At 43.9% G+C, this 24,843-nt stretch overlaps 1 pseudogene; it reads left to right on the top strand.

The window, feature by feature from the left end:
- Positions 1-24,461, top strand: part of LOC147734957 (uncharacterized) — a 32,310-nt pseudogene extending 7,849 nt beyond the window's left edge.
- The last annotated feature ends 382 nt before the right edge of the window (positions 24,462-24,843 follow it).

Raw genomic sequence — 24,843 nt, 5'->3', positions numbered from 1 at the left:
ATCCAACTAAAATGAGCATGAGAACAATTTAAAAGATCAAAATCTGGGTGTGGGACTTGGTCCTGTTTGGCTAAAGTTCCCTAAACGCTTTGTTTTTCACTTAGACCTTTTTTCTGACATGTGTTGCCAACTTCGATGCTTTGGACACTTTGTCACTGATAAACAGTGTCAAAGTGCAAGTGTTCCCTGTGTAGAGAGTAAAGGAGATTGACTGTCCATTATTGGTATTTTTGATTTACTGGTAATGTACCTAGTAAAGTACACTATGTGTGCCAGGGCTAGTAATGCAAATTATACTGGTGGGCCTGCAGCACATATTGTGCCACCCACTCAAGTAGCCTTGGGAAGGGAACTCAGGCCTGCCACTGCAAGGCCTGCGCACAATTTCCTAAACTGCCATGTTGCTCTGGTAAGTGTGCACACTTACCAGACCCCGGCCTTCCCTTTCCATACACATCAGGGACACCTATGGTAGGTCTAGGGTACCCCTGGACAGGGTGCAGTGCGTGTGAAAGGTGGGACTTGTACCAAGGTGTGTACCATGTCCTGGCAGTGAAATAATATCTGTTTCATTTTCACTGCTGAAAGGCCATCTTGCCCATTAGAATAGAATAGAAAGGCTGTGCAATTTGTTTGCCGGCCTATCTTCCCAAAGGCTTAAGATGGAAAGGGGAAGTTTAGTATGCCTGAACTCACCCTGCAATAACACATCTTTTTTATAAATATGGTTTTTGCATTATGTGTTTGTAAGCCACTCTTTCTTTGGCTGGGTTTTTGTGCTTTCAACATTCTGTGTGTCTGGTTGTGGATTGACTGGCTGGATTTGAAAGTGATAGGATCTGGGGAATGTCTTGACCCAGGGGAGGAGGTGAGAAGGTACAGGCTGATCTGCATCTGGAGTGTGCAGGGGGAGGAATAGGCCTAGAGGGGAAGAGGCATGGGCTGGGGCTATAAAACAATTGTCCCATCTCTTGCTGAGTGATTGAGAATCCAGACCCCCACTAATCAAAGGAAAAGATAGGCACCCAGAACTGATTTGAGCAGGGGTCAGTGCCCCCTGTAACAAAAAGACTTCAAAGTCATTGACGGGTTTAACTATGCAAGCTGAAGCCCCTGAACTTTGGAGAATGTGTGAACAAGACTGGAGCTACTTCATGGATCAAGAGGAATCTTTGCCAAGGAAGAAGCAACTGAAGAGACTGATCAATAGGACTGCTCTTTCTGTGTGATCTGGGGCAGGCCTGCAGTTTGCTGTTTCAATTAAGGAAAGGCTGTAGGGACATTACTGTGTGCTGTGGCCCCCTGCTTGAAGGACTTTGCTGTGTGCTGTGCCCTGAAGTAACTATCCCCAAGGGCCCAGGGTGAGCTGGCTCCCTGTTTGGAAACAGAGGAACACAAAAGTTTCCAGAAAAGACTCTCAGATACGCTTTAGGTGCATGTGCTTTGTCTAGCCTGAGACCTTCACATGTCGTGCCCTGTGATGTTGGCCACCTGGAGTTCCAAACAAGACTCAGAGACGTGCTGTGCTTGTGCTCTGTCTAGCCTGAGTCCTTTGAGGTGATTGTCCTGTGAATGTGTGTACCGGGGAGCCAACTAAGCCTCAGCGACGCAGTGTGTATGTGCTGGGGGGCAGCATGAGACCTTCGTATGGATTGGCCCTTGATTGTGTACATCAGAAGAGCAAGTATGTCTCAGCGGCGCTGTGTGCGTGTTCTGTTTGCAGCTTGAGACCCTAGCTGGAGGTGATTGTGGGCACCGGGAGATAAAGATTGTCTCAGCGATGCTGTGTGCGTGTACCCTCTACCGGCTGAGACCTGCGCATGTGGTGCCCTGTTATCGTGGGCACCAGAAGATCAAGTGTGTCTCAGCAACGCTGCGAGCATGTGCCGGGCGCAGCCTGAGATCCTTGGGAGGAGTTGTCTGGTATCATGCACCAGGAGTTCCTGTGATTCTCACTGACTCTGAGTGCGGGTGTAGTGTGCAGCCTGAGATCTTCCCATTGCCCGGAAATTCGGAAAAATTGCATAGGAGGCCCAAGTTGCTGGACAAGGAGAGGCGAGTGTGTTTGCGCCCCCAGGTAATGGGTGTCACCTCCTGGGGCGGGCGTGGGCTCGGAGGGAGATACTCTTGGCCTCTCTCTTTGTCCTGCAGCGCGAGCCTCTACTTCGACTCGAATTGATATTAAGTAAAACCATTGGTTCTGTCAGAATTTTTAATTGCTTAGAGTACTTAAGGAGCAAAGACTTATTTACAACACATATACCAATGATTTGTGAAAGAAAATAACACACACCAAAATTAGAATTCAATAATACATTCAAAAATGAGTATCATGACATATACAGCTACATGCATCAAGGTATTTAGGAGTCGCAAACGGTGCGAATCGGTAAATTCGGCCGTTTGCGATTCCTAAATACCTTTTTTGGATGCATCAAACATTTTTGGGAAAATCGCTATTTTTAGCGAATTCCAAATATGCGATTGCTGTTAAGGAATTGCAAATTTGCGATTCCTTAAAAGCAATGCATGATTGCATTTTAAATTGCGAAATCGCAATTAGGGGGTGCAAATTACCACGAGGCTGAACCTCGTGGTAATTTGCGAAAAAGTTCAAAAATGCTCAAAATTGCATTTTAAACACTGTAATGTTACAGACGAAACATGCACTTAAAAATGCATTTCAGGGGTTCAGGGGGGGTCATTTGGACTCCCCCCTGAACCCATGAAATGCATTAACATTTTGCGAATCGCAAATAGAATATCGCAAAATGTCAATGGCTTCCCATTGATTCCTATGGGCCTTTTGGCCCATTGGAATCAATGGAAATTGCGAAATCGCAATTTAGAATTCGCATAATCCTTGCGATTCTGTAAAAATTCAGATTTTCACCGAATCGCAAAAATTATGCGAATAAATTAATGCATACCATTTTGCGATTCCTTATTTGCGATTCATTATTTTTCACAGGAATCGCAAAATGTCCCGATGATGCATGTGGCTGATAGTGATTGGTGAAATGGACAGTAGATGTGCAAGAAAAAGGGGAGGCTTTTTTGTCATTATTATTGCACATATGCTACAAGATCCATTGATGAGTTAAACTGTGATCAAGAGCACTGTGTGATATGTGTGGCAAGTCGAAGTTTCGTCCCTGTAAGTAGAACTAATGTAAAGTGCATCAAGACAGATCTTCTTCAGGACTGCAGGGGGGAGTGGACAGCCAATATGCAGATGCCTGAGTAGATGTAATCTGCAAGTATCAAGGACATCTTATTCAGTAAATGAAGAGAGTTGCTTTTAGATAACAACTGGTATAATTCTCTCAGTTAGTCAGGAATATAAATAAGGGCAGGTCTCCACCAGCCGGTTGGAGCCTCAACTGTGTCTTCACTTGACTTCCACCAGCCAGTTGGAGTCTTGTGAATTAGCCATTTGAGTTATTTACGTAGTCTTCCAAAAGCGTGTCTGTCCGGCAGATTATTTGTTCAAAGAGTTTGAACTGAGGCACATGTGCCAAGGGAGCGGCATCACAGGTGTCTGAGTGCGAAGCTGCATTTACTGTGTTCTATCTTTTCCGTGTGGGGGGGCAACTGTGGCCGGACACTAACTGCAAGCCAGTACGAGGGGCAGAGAGACCGCCGGAGGCACCATGAACGGTGCCAAAGTAATTTACGTATTGCATTACCTCTGCATACCAGATTATCTAATGATTGTATAATGTATTGCTTTATTCCTGCGCAACAGCCTGCCTGTTTTGTCGTATTGCCCATTGTATTAGTTTGCCTAACTAATTTCCTGATAGATGTGTTACGCCTTGTCTTAGTCCTGCATCTCGATCTGCCGGATTGTCGTACACATTAGAGTTGCATAACTCACTGCCAGTAACTGTATTAGACGTTGCATTGCTATTTCTAGCAGAGTACCTGAAAGGGGACCGTTCGCATTGCATTACTGCATTACTGCATTGCATTACTGGGGCATAGCAGTTACCACGTTGTTGCTTTACGCATTGCATTACAGTGACAGTACAAATCGCCAGATAGCCGTATTACGATCTGCATTATTCTTATGTTGTGAAGTACCTGATCCCTGCATAACAAACTGCATAGTACAACATTAGGATTACATTGGATTGTTTAGTTTAGCTCAATAATAAGAGGCCAGGGAGAGTATTAACCCCACGCATTGTTGGTTTAGTATTGTGTGGTCGCAACGTATTTCTTTTTATAAACATATAATTGTTTTTCTATGAAACTCGTGTGGAGTCTATTTGTGGTGTCATCATTGGATTGTTGTGAGCGTAATTGCAAATACTTTACACATTGGACTTGAAGATAAGCCTGCTGCTTATGCCAAGCTACCAAGGGGGTGGAGTGGGGGCTATCTCTAGAGGCGACCTGTCTTTTCCCTAAAGTTGGGGCTGGCGGGTCCCTGTTTGGCCTACTACCAGATGGCACCCGTCCAAACTGGAGCCAGGCAACTTAAAAATTATGCAAATCCTTGCATGCAACAAAACAAAAATGTGGGCTGTTTCAGGGGTAACTGAAGCCAGGCACCTCCGAATATGCGCGTCAGTGCAACAAGGAAATCAATAAAAGAAGTAGGCTGTTGCTGAAATAGCAGTGCAGGTAAGAGCAGCCAAGTGCTAGAAATCACTTTTAGGTATGCCACAGCTGTGCGGACGTGCTACCATGCTACATCTTTTTTTTTTTTTTACCATGCTACATCTGCCATCAGGTTTGGGGGTGTGGCTTTGCCAAACGCTTCGAGTAAGCATGCAAACAGAGGGGAGAAAATAATATGCTGACTGGTGTTCAGCAACCCCTTAGTCCTGCAGCAGTCTTTCCTGCTGAGGGATAATACTGGTAATTAATATCCAACTAAAATAAGTTAAGTGTGAGAACAGTTTAAACATATAAAAAGATTAAAACCTGGGTAAAAACCAACTACAAGATGGCACCCGTCCTAAACGCATCTCCGAAAAACTGCACATAACTATGGTTGCCATCCATCAGCAAAGGGTGAAATACAGTTGTGGAGATGTGGGACCAGAAAACCAGACTGCATGGTGCACATTGCCAGAGAACTCTGTTGTGCTCATTGGAAATTACTGCAATTGAAGAGGACAGTGTGCCCTTTCTTAATAGTACCTGGCCTGGACCTGAAGACCTACTGAAGTGTGCTCTCCAAGGTGGAGTCTTCGGGCCTCTTGCGGATCTCAGGGACATCAAAGATCTCCCATGAGGGACCTACACTATCTACCTGACATCTCGAGGTGGGTGCCCTCCTAAGTAGCCCTATTGGCAACTAAATCCCAACGGGTAGCATGTTGAGTGTGGAACTAAAGTTTGTGCTTGGAATCCAGATTGTCTAGTGTGGAGACCCAGATATCTTGCCTGTACCTAAGGTGTGTGGATCTCGTATTGCAGCAACCCTGACACTCATAATTGTCTAGTTGGTGGCGTGCAGATTAATTGGTTGTGGGATCCAAGTTGACCTGCTTCGTCAATCATGCCACATCTCTCTCATGCGACAAGCCAACTGCATGCTCATTGCGTGCAGTGTTCAATTCACAGGGTGCGTCCCAGTAAGGTGGGGGTGTACAGGTAGTAGTGCTGCATTTTACTTGTTGTGGCTCTTCTGAACTTGCGCCTGTGTGTGTGACCGGACTAGTCTGATGCAACCTGATCATCATGCTCCAGATGTGGTGCCTCCTTTCCAGGGACGTAGGGTTTTTGCAACTCATCGTGTTTGAGATCTAAAGTGGCTGCTCCGACTCATACTAACGTGCACCAGAATCTGTGTCCGGATTGCCTGGGCAGGACCTCATCATTGTGTACCTGTTCGGGTGCTTCGTCCTACTGAGAGGCTCCCCTGTGTTACCCCTCATTCATTAGTTGTTCCCTTTTTGACCAACTGCCCTCTCCACTCCTGGCCCGTCCCAAAGACATCTTGGCACGAGGTAGTAGCAAAGAGAGATCGATTGGGTCAAAGGAATTCTTCTGGGGAAGTTTGAAAGCGGGTCAAGAGACTGCATGACTACATTGTGTTTTGAGACCTATGGGTGAACTTAACTAATCCTTGCTGCATATTCCTGCTTCCCAAGGACCCAGACTAAGTGCCTTTCGGCCACATGTTCTCTAGTGGCGGCAGGGGGGGGGCGGGGTTGGTTATCTTCCATCTAGGGTTATCGGACAATTGTGGTGTAGTAAAGAATGGAAGGAGGCTGGGGACATGGGGCCCGATTCACAGAATGAACTTAAGACTCAATCCTAAACTTACTACTATTTTGGTATACACAGAATGCACTTACTACTTTTGGTATTCACAGAATGAACTTACAACTTTTGGTATTCACAGAAGTTAGGATTGTATCTTAAGTCTGTCTTAAGTCTGTCTTAAGTCTGTCTTAAGACAAACTTAAGACAAAATCCTAACTTCTGTGAATACTAAAAGTAGTAAGTTCATTCTGTGAATACCAAAAGTAGTAAGTGCATTCTGTGAATGCCAAAAGTAGTAAGTGCATTCTGTGAATACCAAAATAGTAGTAAGTTTAGGTTTGAGTCTTAAGTTCATTTTGTGAATCGGGCCCCATGGACTCTTCTTGGTGTTTATTATCCTTTAAACTGCTGGGTACCAGCTGCACCACATTAGGGAGCTGACTGCGTATGTGTGTCGAGAGCGTTCCGTATGGACAGTGCTGAATATCTGTCGTACTGTACAGGGGCGTGGAGTGAGTGTGTGCGGGTGGAAGTGATTGGGTGCGGACAGCCTGTGCTTCACAACACTGGCGATGCTGCATTATACGTGGATTTCATGCCAAAAGCACAATACATTTGGCATTTTCTTTATCTGCGAGCTCTGGCCTGCGGTGCGCCAAAAAAGCATTCTCATGTTGTGTATGTTCATATTTTTACATTAACGTGACCCCAGGTGTACCATATAACTGTGTGAGACTGTATTATCAGGATTGCTAGGGAGGGACTCAGGTGGACAGCGTATTGCACTGCATATGGGGAAGGGTCATACAGTGTGCAACCCATTGATATTGTAAAATTATGAGTTGGCCTAGTATTGCTAGTGTTAATTCCAAATGTGTTTTATGCCCAAATGTACCTGATATTAATGTTATAATGATTGAATATGTGTGTTGAATTCAAACATTTTTGCGACGCTCAGTGTATTTATCGTGATTGTCTACTGTGCCTTTGCTTTACACATTGCCTCTGGATTAAGCCTGACTGCTCAGTGCTAAGCTACCCAAGAGTGAGCACAGGTTATACAGAGCATGTAACCACCCACCCTTGACAGAAGCGGTAGGTTCTTCCTGGCTGGAGGCATCCTTTTATCCACCCAGAAAGTGCCTTTTCAAACACCAGTTATAGATGGTTTCTGGATCAGCTTGCGCTTATGAATTTTCAAAACATGTAGCTAGTATATTTCAGGGCAGTATAATTTTGTTTTTTGGTACGTAGCGATGTTTATTTTCTAACATTCTATCTTAAACTTGCTTGGATTACTCAGCCATCCTTTTCATTAAACAGTACCAAGCTGCTGTAAAGGGTTTCATATTGTGCGGGTGTTATTGATAAACGTGCTGTTGAGGATCATTTCACCAACCTGTATGGCTACATATAGAGAAGCAAACACTGAAAAGTATTGTTATGCTGTCAAAGGAAGAATGCAAAGAGTTAGAGATTGAACACATATTTTTTTCTGTGACCATTTGATAGAAAATAAAACCAACATATTTATAAAGGGACACATGCAGAGAAGAACAAATCAACCTTATACTGTTCAAAGAAACTTGTTGTTACTATGTTTAGAAATCCCAAAGTGTTTTAATGTCTTTCAAATTCCTCTGGACAATCCTATCCATCTACAGACAATGAAGCACATTTATCTCTTCAACAGAAGTGTAATTCCAACTGTGCAACACCAATGCATCCACTCTGTATATTTTTCAGAAACTGATGAAATGGACTCAGAAAATGTCCTTCTTATCACCAACAAATGAATCCGAAATATCTTGTATTCAATGTATATTTCTACACATGTGTAGCCTGTGCAATGGGTCAACGTGGTGAATGCTGGCTGCAGAAACCTGTGTAAAATAAGCATTGACAAGTAAAAATCCCAGACTCAAACTCACTCTTCTTGATGTCCATAAAATAAACACCAATGAGTTGACGGAATTGGAGTATCCACCCATTCGATGTATAGAGAATGTTACTGAAATGTCTAACATTTATATTATATGTATAACCTAATGATTATAATGATCATAATATTTCAGCTCAGTAAATAAGCTACACAAATCGGTGAGCTAAATATGTCACAAAAAAACAGACACAGTTTTCTGAACACTCAGTTGTTAGACTTGTTTGTAGTTTGTGTTCTGATTATCTCAGAAAATGAAATCCCCCTCATGGTGCTTCTCAGGCTACTCTCTAAGTAATGAGGTGCTCTTATACTGTTGTGCCTGATCATATGGCAGTTGTTACAATGTCATTTGAATACGCAATTGGGAATATAACGAATTTACCAGGCCGCATGATAGCTGTAATTCTGGTCTGATAGAGAGAGATGTGGCGCAGCAGCTAGAGTGGCTGACTCAGGAGCAAGTGGCTCGCAGTGCCATACCAGGCGCCGGAGGAAGCTCAGCACCATGTGACCCTGGGCAATAGCTGACTTAATCTCCCCGATGACCCTAGCACCTTATAGATAGGAATGATGGAGAGGTGCCCAAGCCTATCCTGGTTTTGCTATTTGTATATGATGTATGCACAGCTGATTTATTAAGGCTATACCTCACTTATAATATGGGTGATAATTTTTTTTATTTGTTTTGGTATCTTTCCTATACTTTAATTAGATTTTTTTTCAGGATTTTTTACCGTACTTTTTGATAGATTTAGTGCTGGTTTTCTGACTGATGTCCAGCACTCACTATATGTGCTCTGACCCATAAAAACATGTGGACTTGGCTAATCCCAGATTGGCATATTTAACTTACCTGTACACCCCTCTAGATATCACTCTGTGAATCCAGGGCCTGCATGTTAAATGTCAATAGTGCACTGCAGTACTGATTGTGGTGGGGCCGATTTACAGAACTAACTTAAGACAAAATCCTAAACTTACTACTTTTTGTATTCACAGAAGTTAGGATGTTATCTTAAGTTTGTCTTAAGACAGACTTAAGACAAACTTAAGACAAAATCCTAACTTAAGTCTGTCTTAAATTTGTCTTAAGACAAACTTAAGACAAGATCCTAACTTCTGTGAATATCCAAAGTAGTAAGTTTAGGATTTTGTCTTAAGTTAGTTCTGTGAAGCGGGCCCGATGTCTCTACAGTGACTTTAGTCCTGCTTCTGCAGCCTAGCATGACAGTTTTAAAACTGCAAATTCGACTGGCAAAATATTTTTTTCCGGCCCAAACCTTCCATTTTAATACTGGTAAGTCATCCCTTAAGGTAGGCCGTAAGTGTTCATATATGGCAATTAAAAAGTTGGACAATTGTTCATAAGTCTAAGGTGTTCTGGCAGTGAATAATCTCCAAAGACATTTTTCAATGTGGCATCAGCGGGTATCTGATAGAAAAACACCTTATAATGTACAACTTCGGTTCGGGAATATCTACTCTTATGATGCAAGGACTGAGATTCATTTGGATTTGAAATCCAATGTGAGGGTAAAGTTGGACTTTAAATTACTATTTTGAAAATGCCGCTTTTAGAAAGTTGGCATTTTTCTAGCTAAAGCCTCTAACAGCCCTTTCTGCGATAATCCCCAACTGTCACCTGGCAGCATGCTGAGAGGTGTGAACTTTTCTCAAGAAATGGAGCTAAAGTTTTTTTTACTGGGAGGAGATGTGAACTCCCCCTGAGGGATGCAACTGGGAGATGTGGCCAACAGCTATACAAGCTTCAAAGGGGCAGTCCCTGCTGTAGGCAAATGTAACTTACATCTAGGCCTACCCCTGCCATTGTTGAAATACCCAGAAGGGCACCAATTCAGTGTGAGGAAAGCCTGCCTCAGATCTGGGTATGCAGGGGTAGTTCCCCAGTCACTGGCAAGGGTATGCTCAAGGATCTGATCAAGGGAAGAAAGAAGAGTCACCCGTACTCACAAGCTACTGTCAGTGATAACAGTGACATCCCGTGATGACCTTTGTCACAACATTACTGGACCTATCTAAAATGAAATAAGGACTGCACCTACTGAATCAAAGGACTGACACTCAGAAGACAAACTGAGACTCCTGTTTTACCTGTGGAGAGAAATGGCAAGGGCTGGACCTGCTCCCACTGGAACCCAGGACAGAAGAGTAGACTCCATGGGTTTGTTGGCTAGCCATTGTTAATCTTCAGGAGAACAAAATCTGCAAAAAGCCTGCAACAAAGAAGAGCCCAACTGACCAGTTGTAAAGGAGTTTGCCCAGGACCCTGCTAATGGTTTCTAGTAGGATGAGGCTCAAATGCTCCTGGATCCCAGGCTGAGTGATTAAAGATTGCAAAAGTGAACACTTGGAAACTGTTTCTGAACTTTTTCATAAATGAACCAAAGGAAACCACCACAAAACCGCAGATGCAGTTGGCTTCAGGTGATGGATCGCCCCGATGAAAGCAGCTCAGCTTTCTGAAAAGTACAAGGAGAATTTCACTGGGACCCATGCTGAGCAGCACCCCAACATTGTCAAGCTATATGTTGGATACAGCCGGTAGCCCGCCCCACAGATGAGTAAATTCCCTGATTTAGAGTTTGTCAGACAGGTTACTCCATTACAAATGTGACAGATATCATGTCCACAATATCACAAGTATATTATAACCAATGACACTTGTAATACTGTGGACAGGATATCCATAACTTTTATGACGAAATAATCCATCAGCTGAACTCTAAATCAGGCCCTATGTCAGAAGATGAACATTTCACTGGGATGAACCTGGCCCCTGCATTGTACCCACACTTCATTGCGGAAAGCCTTAACTTTTGACTTTATACCAGTCTAGAGCACCCAGATACTTGCCGTTGGTGCTTTGTGCGTTTTTGTGTTAGAAAACTCTAAAACACCTAATGACCATATCTCCCATTCCCCTTATCTGATTTTTGTCACTATGGTACTCATTAAAATGTATGCCGTTTTTATAAATTGGAGCAGGATTTTATTGTGTTGTGTTTTTGACTTATTAACTGTTTTTGTGTAAGCCTGCTGGCTTGTGCCATGTCCACACAGGACTGAGCTAAAGTTTAAATTAAAGAGGGGGGTATGGTTTGCCGTGCACCAAGATGACCACACTCTAAGTGGGCTCTGATGGCCGAGAATACAATTGTCCAGCAATCCGCTCAACAAGATACCTCACGAGGGGAAAAATCAGCTGGCATTACATCATGAAGCACCGAGACCATCTTGGTGCCTTTTAGTTCATTGGGACCCGTTCTAATTTGTGAGGTTGGGTCGGGACAGGCCAGGCCTAACTGCAGCCAGCTGCGGAGTGGAGCCATGGATCACATGGACCGGAACTGTGGGAGATTACAGCCAGGTGAGATTGGCGTCACACATCCGAAGGCAGCATCGAAGGTGAGCCAGACGACTACACACACCACTAAGTTGAAAAGGGGGCGGGGATTTGCTGTGGGACAGGCTCCAGCTGTAAGCGGGATGGCTGTGCCGCACAGAGACACGGTATCCTTATGCTAGAAGTGCAGGGTGGAGGGAGGTGATTGGGGGCCTCATGTTTGCCTCAGCCCTCGAACACAGTTCTTACCACACTGGTGGTGGGGACACTCAGGAGACTGCAGCTGGCTGCGCTGCTGATGAGTGGGTGGGTGGCCGCTGCTGAGGAACCATGAGCACGGCAGTGAAGGCTGTGGCCTCCTCGAAGGCACTCAGGCCTGCCAAGTATCATGCATAAGGTGTGACACTAACGCATTTCAGTGTGGTGTTCCGCATCACCGCACTGAAATGCGATGTCACGCATAATGCATGTGTCTCACAATGGCCACTGAAGTGCTGGCTGGCTGTTAAAAATGTTTATTGTGGCAGCACGCCGTGCCCCCATTCCTCTTACATGCTTGCAGTTGAGTTTATTAAGGCAGGCTGCTCGCAGGGTGTGGTGACTCACACTGATGCAATGCATCACATCACCTTGGATCCCCGGGGAGCAGCCTGAAAATCATGTTGTGTGCTGAGGCCGGCGCGTGGGGTACGTCACATCCTGCTGCTATAGCCGGACCGGGAAGTTTGAAAACGAAAGTGCCAGCTGAATAGTGTGTTACGCGGCTCCGCAATTTATTCAAATATTGCGCTTGCTGCATCGCGCTGCCTGCCGCAAGCACAGCTCTCAATGGTGCCACTGTGCACTATCAGCCTCCTCAATTTAATAATGCCAGAGACCTGAGGGAGCCCGAGAAGAAGGAGTGACCCACCCAGGTTGCAGCTGCCGCCTGGACAGCGTCTACGTGTCACGGTGAGTGGACAGCCCAGCCCCATGACTCACTGGCCTGCTGAGCCTGGAGTGATGAGCACAGTTGTGCACAATTGTCTAAAAGGTCAATTTGTATGCCAGCTTTTGTTTGGAAGCTATTATGCAAAGGCTCTACGGCCTCTCACCCTAAATGCATTACAATTAAACACTTCTACTCATTCCCTGTGCCTTAGTTCACTTACATTCTTACTCAAACTCGAAGGTTTTGTGCCCTTTAAATAATTTTTGCCTAATTTGTGAACATTATTATTCCAACGCTAGTTCAAGAAGTCCACTTTTTGCTTAGATTCAGTTTCCATCGCTTTGTAAGCTATCAAAAATATTGCACTATAGTAGTGTCAACTCAATTATTACATTCAGCCCACTTAACAAAAGTAATATTTTGCACAACACAAGTGATACATGCGAAGTACACAAGAACAAACACACAGCTCATACAGCTTAGCAGCTCGTAGGAAGCTGCTCTATTACAGAGAGAAGGTGATTGGAGGAGGAAATGCTGCCTGCACGTCCAAAGCTGGGAGAAGTGGCTCTGATTTACATGCACTCACATGAAGCAGACATTTTTTGCTGCAACAGGCAGGCAAGATATGCAAACAGAACTTGTAACATATGAAAGATTGTGGTCTCCATCAATACTTTACTTTTCTCTGGGGTGCCAGGGTCGGAACAGACTTTTAGGGCAGTATGGCAGCTCTAGAAGGGCATTGGTGCACAAGCTTTTTGTCAGTGGTGGAAATGGATATGCCGTGTGTGAGAAGTTGGCCTGGCATATGCTGTCCACTATTCTAGTGGGCACCTTGCACCAGTGCAAACGACCCTTATTGATGGTAGGTTTAAAGACACCTATATAGAAAGCTATCCTAATGGTAGCTGTGGAGAGGAGGCTTTAGACCTAGGGACATATGTATCATAGTTCCGTTTTGCGATTTCTAAATAGCGATTTTTAAGGAATCGCTATTTAGAAATCGCAAAACGGTATGTATGAAAAAAATCGAATTTTTTTTGCGATTCCTTAATCTTCCTTATTTGCGAATTCGCAAGTTGCGAATTCGCAAATAAGGAATCATTTCCCATTCATTCCTATGGGCCAGGAGGCCCATAGGAATGATTGTGAAATGCATTTCATTTTGCGATTCGCAATTTGCTAATCGCAAAATGAGAATGATTTCAAGGGTGCAGGGGTGGCTCGAGGACACCCTGCTGCACCCCTGAAATCAGCATGTGTGTGTGCATATGGCGCACATTCAAAAATGCCAATTAGTGTATTTTGAAAAGAAATCGCAATTTACCACCAACTGAAAGTTGGTGGTAAATTGCGATTTCCTAAGCTAAATTCGCTACAGTAAAATGCTTCATACATAGCATTTAAGGAATCGCAAAATTGCGATTCCTTAAATGCTATAGCAAAATTAGGAATCGCAAATATTTGCGATTCCTTAAGATGCGATTTTTTGTCACATATCAAAAAATGCAAAACAGCCTTATGCGATTCACAAAGGCCGAAATTCTGCGAATTCCGGCCTTTGCGAATCAAAAAAGACTTGATACATATGGCCCTCAGTCTTCAAGGAATGTAAAGCAGCTTGTTTTACCAGTCTGTAATCTCATGAATGACAAAATGAAAGGAGGAACACACCAGGTATATATATAAAATATATGTATTTATTCTAAACAAATCCCCCTTGTCTCGTTATGAGTCTAGAGGCCATAGTACTTTCAGTAAACTTATTTAGCACACAGTAAATTAGCATAATATATGTGGAGTCCTAGGGGTGTACCAAACGATGTACTAAGAAAGCGGTATAAGAACCACAACTGACATAGATACAAAGCCTTGAGCCTTTAGAACCGCTGGGGCCACCAGTAACCACCCAAGGTAGTGACACAGGGGACCCACAGGGGACGCGTGCAGTGTCTAAACACAGTCGTGAATCATCACTAACTTCTAGGGAGATAGTCACGGTTGGAAAATTACAGATTAAGAACACTTACAAGAGGAGTCTGGAAGTCCGTGTCCTGAGTCGCAAATCCATCGGGTACCGGCAGGAGCCTTGGAAATGCAGACTAGCAAGATGTTTCTTTGGTGCCTGTTTGAACAGGGGAGTCACTCCTTGACTCTAAGGGAGATTCATCTGTCTTCTAGTCGATGTAGAATGTTGAAGTTCCAGGATATATGTTGCAAAGTTTCATCCAGGTGTAATATGAAGTCCTAAGGACTGGGATCCCATACTTATACTAAGTTAGGGGGTTGGACATACTCTAGGGATCCACCTATGGGAGGTTCCAGGGAGGGGGGTTGCCCCTGCAACCGGTTTGAACTGGGGCACCAAGTGTGCCTGAAAAGCCTTCTATGTGTCAAAACCCGCATGAAAGTGGAGCGCTGACCCGGCTAGCGCGCTCTTACTAAGTCCAGCAGACAACAAACTACAACTCCCAGGATGCTGGGAGGCACGTCACGTACGTGACGCACAACGCGCGCATCCCCGGAAATAAAGAGTCACCAAAAGAATCGGCGGTGCCGATAATTTGTTCCAGTTCCTCGCCGTTGGTTGGTATCCCGGATTAGTGGTAAGAGAACGGGTTGTCTCACCCCTACGGAGCCTCGATACTTTGTGGTTGTATCGTTTTGAAACTTCTTTGTGTTATTAGTTGTGGACCACGCTTCCTGCGTGGCACTCTGGATCTCTTAATTCCTCTCGGCTGAGAGGGAACTAGTTTCTCTGGTCTGAAAGCGGACGTTTTGGTTTTCTATTTAGCAAAGCACTTCCCGCTAATGAAGGGTGTTCTATGACTTTGCCCTTACCCTGGCACTGCTGCGTTTGCTTCAATTTCCATGCAGACGACGGCGGGTTTCCGGGGTTACAGACTGATGGTGTAATGGTTTAGAGGTGTGTTGAACGCTCAAGGATTACGCACATCAGCATCAGCAGATTGCGTTAAGAAGTCATTAACCCCGTCTGCACATTTGTTCATCTGATTTCTTTCTAAAACATTGTTTATCTTTTCATCCATAGCAGGAGACATATTGAGGGGTACCGATTCAGAGGGATTGTATCTAACCCATTGAAGTGTGTTCATTCACGATTCTGGTATGTGAGGAGTTCCTCGTTAGCAATAGCATAACTCACACTGGGGTTCCCGTTTCATGGCATGTCTTTCTGTTTTTTCTCTGCAGTTGGGTAGAGTCTCTGGTACCACCTCGCTTCTTGTCTCCTAGGAATTAGTCCTCTGTTTTCTCCTTTACAGGTACAAGGGGGGCTTATTTGATATGTTCTGATTTAAGGGGCGAAAAGTGGGTGGGTCAGTATTGAGAGCTATCGGGAGGTGTTTTTCTAAATCCCTGTTGTTTGTCATTGCAGATCTCCCTCCCTGCTGTCCCCTTCCTTTCCTTCCCCTGTTGGACTACCTTAGCAGTCTGTGTTTATACTTCAGGCTCTGGGGAAGTACTATAGGGGAGGTTATAGGTAATTCAGCACAGCCCTGAAGAGGCCAGAAGTCAGAGTCTGACACTATGAATGCACCCACCCAGCCCCAATACACAAAAGCCTGTCTGGGAGGTGGTAACACCTACCTGTGACAGGAAACATATTGTCCAGGCCTCCCCTGCTGGAGTTTTGTCCAGCAGCAGAAGGTCAGACACTTGTCTGTGGCTGCAGCATCCATTTTGTGATGCTGGGGCTCTTTTAAACTATTACGTACATGTCTTCTCCCTCAAGAAGGGTGGAATTCTACCCCCACCACCAGTACTGGCAGGGGGGGAAGGATTCCAAAGTTTTTGACACCAAACACGACATGTTTCCATGCAGCCATACCAAAGTTAGCATTTACCGCAAGGTATAATGCACTTAAGAGTATATGGTCTGGCTGCATCACAGAACATCCTCAGAGAATAGATTCCGAAAGCTGCAGAGGGGTCATGCTCATGCATGGGCACCCACTCATACAAAACCAAGCACTCTGCCTTCAGGAATGATAAGGCCTGACATAGGAGTGACTTATAGGTTTATATGTGTCAGTGATTAAAGGTAGATACAGGTAGCCTATATCTTAGTAAGGGGTGCATGCACCACCTTACCCAAGCTGTAGTAGCAGACCTGTGGTGCCATTTTGGAAAGCTTCCCAGGGGTGGCATAGTACATGCTTCAGCCTCTGGTGGCCTCTGGGGTACCTATGCCCTTGGTACCTAAGGTACCATATACTAGAGACTCACAAGGAAAACCAAGTATTCAATCTACAGTGTACCTAATGTACATGCAATCATTTTAGAGAGGAAGCAGCTAGGCTGGGGTCCTGGTTAGCAGGGCCCCAGCCAGACTAAAGTAGAAAAACAGTGAAACATCAGCAAAAAGTGGGGGTAACCATAGTAAGCAGACCCTACTCTCCTACACTGTGTTGTTTTTGCACTGGTGTAAAGTTATCACAATACACCACTCGATAACCTAAACAAGAACCTTCCCGTTGGTTAAACGCCAACCTTACGTGTAATAGTGACATCATTCATAGTTCCTTCAGTCGTGTTTGTTGGGGTAAATAAAATAATAAACACTGTCAGAACTAAGGATCACTAGCCTCGTTCCCATATTTACACTCTCGCGCCTCACCTCCCCTCTACTGATGCTTGTTTGAGTTTGTCATTACTCTTTTCTATAAATTAGTGTAATTAATTAGAGCTTTGGGCAATGGGCCGGAATACTCCTTTTGTGTAAAGATAATGTCGAATTAAGTGCCAGACTGGAGCCCAGGCCACGTGTGGAATGGTGAAAGCTGCTGTCCGCATTCAAGGTAATACAATATTTAGTTAAACGTGAAATGTAAACAGAACTGTCCCTGACACTGATTACCTCAGGGGCTACACTGAACCACACTCCCTGCTGCACAGTTGTTTGTTGTGCGGGCTCGGCTGGCGCTGCGTCACTGCTCGCACACAGAACTGTCATCCGACCTGAAGGAAAGAGGGCTGAGCAAATAACAGTGAGCACCTCGAACTCCTCAGGCCAGTGCTGCCAGCTTGCACCCCTGCAGCCCGCCTTTACGTGTCCCCTCTCGGCTGCAGAGTCATTGGACAGATCCTTACAGTCACTCTCATGACGTTGGGTCACGTGAATCAGAATGTTGGGACGAGGTAAAATGTATCCAGAGCGAAGCGCAGCTGAGTCTGCCCCAAGCCGCAAGCACCACGAACCAGCACTGCCAGCTTTGCTCAGACAGACACTGCGAATTAATATATTGCAGTGCTCCTGTTTGACACTGAGAAAGCGCTATAATGCATGATGATTATTTTCAATGCGGTGATGCGAGAACTTGCCTTCAAATGCGTTAGGATCACGCTTGATGTCTGGCACTTCACAGGGCTGCAAATACCTGCCTTTGCTTGTTTCTGTACGCTTCGGTGCGTGTGCCTTTGTCTTTCATGGCACGTTTCTGTGTGTTTGCGTGTGTGCGTGTTTGTGGGTGCATTTTGAGGGAATGCATTATGTGAATGTGTATGTGTTTGGGCACCTGTATGCTTTTGTTTTGTTTGTGTGAGTGTATGTGTGTGTGCCCTTATCTTCCACAGCAGTTCTCTGTGCTCATGTTTTCATTTGTGTGGGCATGCAATGTGAGTGCGTGTGTGGTTGCATGTATGCCTCATGTACAGATGGGTCTCTTTACCCTTTTAATATTGCCCAGGTCTTTATCCTTCCAATATGGCCGCCGGCAACATAATCATTATGCCGGTAGTTTCATCTTTGGCGAGAGTGCCCGCTAGCTTTTTTCAAGGGGATATCTTTTTAGTACTTTCTTTTTCATCTGCCTATTTTGGCTTTATTAATAAAATTACGTGTGAGATATAAAATCACACTGTCCAGTCGAGGCCACTGATGTCCCCTTAGTCTTTCTTCATTTTCAATTGGCAGTGGGAGTGGTGATGCGCATGGTGCTGTGTATTTATTTCAACAAACATGGCGGCATACCGACTCCCGTTTTCGTTATCTGCACTAGAAAATACGTTCACTTCTTACCATGGAAGCCCTGGTGAGTGCCGGTTGGGGATGTGGGACTATGGCTTGTTACTTTTGCATTACTTTGTTGCAATTGGGCCAGGCACTTGCACCATATGATTATCGGCAATGCTGGACTTTTGCTTGTCATTTTCCCTTTCATCTGTTACAATCGGGTCAGTCACTCGCACCGTTGGGTTTTACATACCGCATGCCTGATGGCGTGTCCTAGGGCTGTCGGCCAACAGGACACTACATAGTGGGTAACGTGCTCTACACGATGGCAAATTATTGGCGGCACATACGTAGCCGGGTCTTTCTTTCTGATTAAGCTGGATATCTCGGGGTTTGCTTCCCCGACCGCTTACACACATGTTTTGCGACGAATAGAGGGTTTAGTGAGGGACCATATCTGGTTATTATCATGTTTTGGCGACCACCAGAGGTACTAGTGAGGGACCTTATCTGGTTATTATCATGTTGAGAGCTGATACGTAACATGTTTCTATTTATATTTTTACTCCCCAGACTGGTTATTGAATATAGACCTGCACTTCGACTTTAATGGGAAGTTTTGCGGTGTGATGACCTGGTAGATTACTGGTGTACGTATTTGGGATATTCCGGAACCTGACCATGTCCCTTTGAGTTTATAATGTTTTTTAACAAAAAACTTTTTTGATCCCTTGATATTATTTATTGTCCCTGCAAATTGTTGGTTGTTTTTGTTTCATACATTCAAGAGATTCTCAATACATGGTATCTTTCTTTGTGTTTCTTTCATTACCTTGTATTAGTGGTTCGTCTGAGAAGGAGTCCGCTACTTAGCAGAGGTGTAGTATTAGATTCACCCACTGGTACCTAATTCTAATCAGGACCGGCAAAGAATTATCTTACTAAGGTGAGATCTCTCGCTGATCTATTTTACTCCTTTATGAAGGGTGGGGTTAACGTTACTACGGGAAGGACCAAAATCGAAATCACCTTTTGGCCCTCATTTCTCCCATTTTGGGGGTTACTATACGGATATGGATAGAGGCTCTCTCTTTTTTTTGCTCACTCCTGAGCAAATGTCCCTAAACCCACCCTGTACTTTTTCGACTGTTCAATGTACTATTTATGACTTATTGTTTTTCAGTCCGATGAAACCACTCATTGCCAGGACGATCAAATCTTTCGACTCGAATACGGACTCTCACCATCCTCCGGTCGACTACAAGAGGTCCACAAACCATACAATTAGGTGATGCTGGTACTTTTTACTATATAACCTCTTGGCCCTCATTTATCCCCTATTGGGGGTTACTATACGGATATGGAGAGAGGCTCTCTCCTTTTTGTTCGCTACCAGAGCAAATGTCCCCTAACCTACCCCGTACATTTTTTACTGTTCCTTGTACTATTTATGACTTCTTGTTTTTCAGCTGGACGAAACCATGTTTGTTTTAACCATGTCTCCATAAAAAAATGCAGGGATAGGAGCACGATTTCTATTCCTTGCAGGGCACACTTCTGCTTCCCTTTTGGATACGTTTAAATGAACCTTTGTTATTACTTTTTTATTTAGACATTCACTGCTAGGACTATCATATCACTTATCATCTTCCTAACTTTTCGACTCAAATACGGACTCTTACCATCCTCGGCTCGACTACAAGAAGTCCACGAACCATACAACTAGGTGAGGCCGGCATCTATTACTATCTTTGTGATTTTCTACTAAGAAATTTCCCATACTAGGGTCGAGTAAGCTTTAGTACTTTTTTAATTAAAAATGAAAAAATAGGGGGTCCAATGTGTCTTTTAACCGAAGGCAGAGGATTTGATCTATCATTCCTTTTTTCTTTCTTTCCCTACCTTTAGGTGATTTCTCGTTCCCTCTCTTCACTTCCTTTCCTTCTTTCCATGTCTTTCTTCTCGTATTTTCCCTGTTTTTCATTTTATATTTATTTTTCTTTCCGTGCTTTACACTTGATACTATTATCTACTTTTATGTCATATGTGGTTAGATAATAGTTTTGCTATAGATGCAAATCAGTCTTCTTTATATGTTTTTCTTCTTTTTCTATGAGTGTACATTTCATATATTCCCACCAGAATTTTTAAACATATTGTTTTGTGATGCTAGTCTTTTTAATCTGTAATATTTTGTTTTCTTTGTATAAATTCATGAAAGGAGTGACACTTTTACCCCAGTTATTCATATATGTGGGGACCTAGGGCCTAATCTTGTTGTTTGAAACTAGAGATAGTACTTTCTGTGAAAACCTGTATTGGACTTATCTAAAAATAAGGTGTGATTTTTCTGTCTTCTACTGAAATTACATTATGTATTGGGCCTTTTTAAAGCATTTTGCCGGAAGTTGTTGCGCTCGGAATATTACTTGGAAGCTAAGTTAGTGATTATGCTTTGCCTTGGTCTGCTGCTGTGTTCGTTCGTTGCACTCATGTACAGACTTGCTTGCTGTAATGTATCTTTCAAAGTTAAGATATAAGATACTAAATTACATCCTGAACTGCCAGGCTCTGGTAAATAAGAGCAAATATAACAGTCTAAATAGTATGAGTCTTATTTAAAGTTTTGAAACGGATGGGGACATGCAAGTTCCAGCTCTCCTGAAAATGAGCTGTTCCGCACAAAACCAAATGAGATGCATATTAAATTTATCATATGGAAATGATTTACATGGTTAGTATGAAAAGATTTGAAAAAGATAGCTTCCTGTTTTTATCAAGTATGTTAGTGGGTCTAGGTGTTGTGCTCACACAGTTTCTTGTGAAGTGCTTGAGATTTAGCCATGAACTGGTAATAAGGGCCTTTCTTGTCTGTTGCAAAGCTAAACTTGTTTGTCTCGATTTTCACTCTCTGTCTTAAGTTTCTATGGGAAAGCCCTTCTCCTGTCACACCTTAAGTGCCCCTCCACATGTGGGCCATAGAAGAGATCCACATGGCAGCAAACCCCAGCTATTTACAAGATGCGATAGGAATTAGTGAGAAAACCCTTTCATGCTGCACACAGCTTTCTCATATTTCAGAATGGCGGGAGCAGGTGTGAACCTGGACTTCCTTGGGCATGCGCAGAGTCAAAGAATTGGGGTGCTTAATGTGAAACTAGATATTCAAATCTAGTTCTACCTGTTGCAGTCTGATATGGTGGGATAATGCACCTGCAAAAGAAACTTGTGCATAATAAACAAATAATGAATAAGAAACAAGTTGGAACTACTAAGCCTTGCATCGTGGTGTGTGCACTATGAGAAGGCCTTGTCCCAGTCAATTAGTCTGGCTTACAACTGAAAGTACCTCTATGCTTTCATCCATGCAGTCACTCATCCGCACTCAGATGAAAGTAGTCACTCTTTCTCATACCGTTAAGCATCTAGCCTCACCTTACCAACCTATGAAAACCTCATGATCGGACAGTGCTGCACAGCTTAAAAGCCCAGAACACTGACAAATGAGGAAGGTACTTGATGTGCACGAGTGCTCACTTTAGGAACAACCTGTACCTTTTAATGAGACAACTGGTAAAGTGCCTTCAGTTCAGAAACCACCTTAGAACCTGTCTTTTCAGAGATGCATTTAATGTTCACCCTTAAAAACATAGTCAATATAAAAACCAGACAAAATTGTCCTTCAAGACCTTTTTCTAGGATGACCATTTACGTGTCTTCTAATGTGTACCATATCCAGGTGGTCCAATTCCTTTTCAGCACCATATAATTTCATTCCTTTAATGTTCTTTACTTCCATAATGTTCTAAAGTAGTCATAGGACAACACCTAAGAGCTTTGAAAAACTATTAAATGCATAGACACATCTGCACTTTAGTTACGTTTCCATACCTAAATAAAATTATATATGTCCTATTTGTCTTACTTGCAGTGGGGCTCAGACTCTTTAATTCAGTACTTTGCTTGATTGGCCAACAAGTGTGAAACCTGCTTTGTCCATGCGCAATTCCTTGCTGTCAGCCTGGTTTATAGAGTTGGAACTGTGCTACCCACAGTCATCTATTCATGGTGGTCATGTGATGACTGCTGGTGTCGCTAAGACTCGCTAACATAGGCTGGGCCAGTGCGGGAACAAGGAAGGTACACGTATTCCTGCTGACCCTCCTCAAGCACTATAACATCTGACACCAATGTGTGATGCTTCAGCCTACCCAGAAGGCACAAGTGACTTACCGTCATTGACACTTGTCATCGTCACTAACGAGTGCCACCATCCATCATAACATTCACTCAGCAAATCAAGGCTGAGCATGTCTGTGCAGCACCTGGTAAATGTGATGGCTGGTCTGTTGGTGTTGAGTGGATAGGAAGCAAGCTGGCACACAGGCACCTAATGATTTACAGCAGAGCAGTATAAAACTAAAATCATCATTTTAAATTTACTACTGAACTTGTAGGCTGCATGGGCTGGGCCTCATGCACAGTGACAGTGCTCGGACAGGAAGAACAGAGGCGCCCCAATGACCACCAGCCTCACCCTCGTCCATGGTGACCTGTGACCCCCGCTGAGGTTATAACACTGGTGTGTCATCAGTGCAAGACATAGTCATGCCACACCTGCAGCAAGTTGCGCACCTGTTCAAGGCAGATTACATCAATCATAGTGGAGAGGCAGATGCCCCATCTAAATCACGCAAATCTAACCTCAGGAACAGCGGTCCAGCATATTGTTTTTTCTTTCCAAATGTGTCTTTAGACATGTCCAGCTTCTTCTACTGCTGCACTGTTCTGGTAAATAGCATCCTTTGTTAGCATGTTCATTTCCAATGAGTGTTAATGTTAACCCATTTGCAGTGAGTAGCTTATATTTGCCTTTGAAAGTCAATTGAAGTAATGGAAGATCGCCAGCAATTGAAGTAATTGAAGATCGCCAGAGCGGAAAAAAAAGAGGCTTCGCATTTGTAACATTCGATGACCATGATACAGTCGACAAATTTGTTGTTCAGAAATACCAAACAATCAATGGGCAAACTGTGAAGTTAAGAAGGCACTTTCTAAGCAATAAATGCAGACGACTGGTTCTCAAAGAGGTCGTGGTGGTTCAAGCAGTTTTGCTGGTGGCCGAGAAAGCAGCTTCGGCAATGGTGGTGGTGGTGGCAGCGGCAACTTTGGTGGTCGTGGAGGAGGAAACTTCAGCAGCCCAAGAGGCTTCAGTGGTGGAGGTGCAAGCCGTGGGTACGGTGGTGGAGATGGATATAACGGCTATGGCGGAAACGGTGGAAACTATGGAGGTGGCTCTGGCTATGTTGGTGGAAGAAGCGGCGGTTATGGTGGTAGTCCTGGTGGTTATGGGAGCCAAAATGGTGGAGGATATGGTGGTGGTGGTAGCGGAGGCTACGATCACTACAACGAAGGAGGAAACTTTGGTGGCGGTGGAGGCGGTGGCTATAGGGGCAGTGGTGGCTACAACGATTTCGGAAATTATGGTGGCCAACAGCAATCCTATGGGCCGATGAAGGGTGGAAGCGGATTTGGTGGTGGACGAAGTTCTGGCAGCAGTCCCTATGGTGGTGGTGGTGGAGGTGGTGGCTACGGAGCAGGTGGTGGAACTGGTGGTGGAAACGGCGGATATGGTGGCAGAAGGTTTTAACAAGATGTCATAAGGCGACAGTTCTTAGCAGGAGAGTGAGGAGTTGTCAGGAAAGCTGCAGGTTACTTTGAGACAGTCGTCCATGTGCATTAGGAGTAACTGTAATCTACCACAGGAGGAGCGATGATCCTAGGCAGAAAAGTTACTGCAGCTTAAACAGGAGAACCTTCTTGCTCAGGACTCATAGCCACAGTTCGCTAAAACAAAAGTGCAGCTGTTGAATACAATGTAGTGTTGATTTAGATGTACATTCCTGAGGTCTTATTTTTTTTATCTGTTGAAGTTTGTCTTTTATTTTTTCATTACATCAGGTATATTGCCCTGTAAATTGTGCTAATGATGTCAGGAATAAAGAAATTGCGGAATTTTTAACTTAAAAAAAAAAAGAAAAAGAAAGTCCTCTCACCTACTTGGCTGTCGATGCCCTGCAAGAAAAAAGTCAGTCACAATGTAATTTTCCTCTTTGCATTTCACAAGCCTGCCAAGTAGCACTATGACATATGATACTATCAGCCATTCTTGGCTTTTCAGACCACAGCATTGCGTACCATGTAGTTTTCCTTTTTACACTTTCATTAAGGGCTCATAATCATAGCATTAAAATTGCTGATGACTAAAATGCCAGAATTGGCCCTGCGTTTTTATACATGACCTTGAGACACTTGTCAGCTCTGTTTAAAAATAAAATCACAGCGATTAATTTTATATTTTTTGTATTTATTGAATTTTATACAGCACTGGCTAGACCCGTAGG

The sequence above is a fragment of the Lissotriton vulgaris genome, chromosome 1_2, assembly GCF_964263255.1.
Source record: "Lissotriton vulgaris chromosome 1_2, aLisVul1.2, whole genome shotgun sequence".
Lineage (NCBI taxonomy): Eukaryota > Metazoa > Chordata > Amphibia > Caudata > Salamandridae > Lissotriton > Lissotriton vulgaris.
Note: the sequence above shows the minus strand (reverse complement) of the source record. Positions and strands in the feature narration are given on the sequence as shown.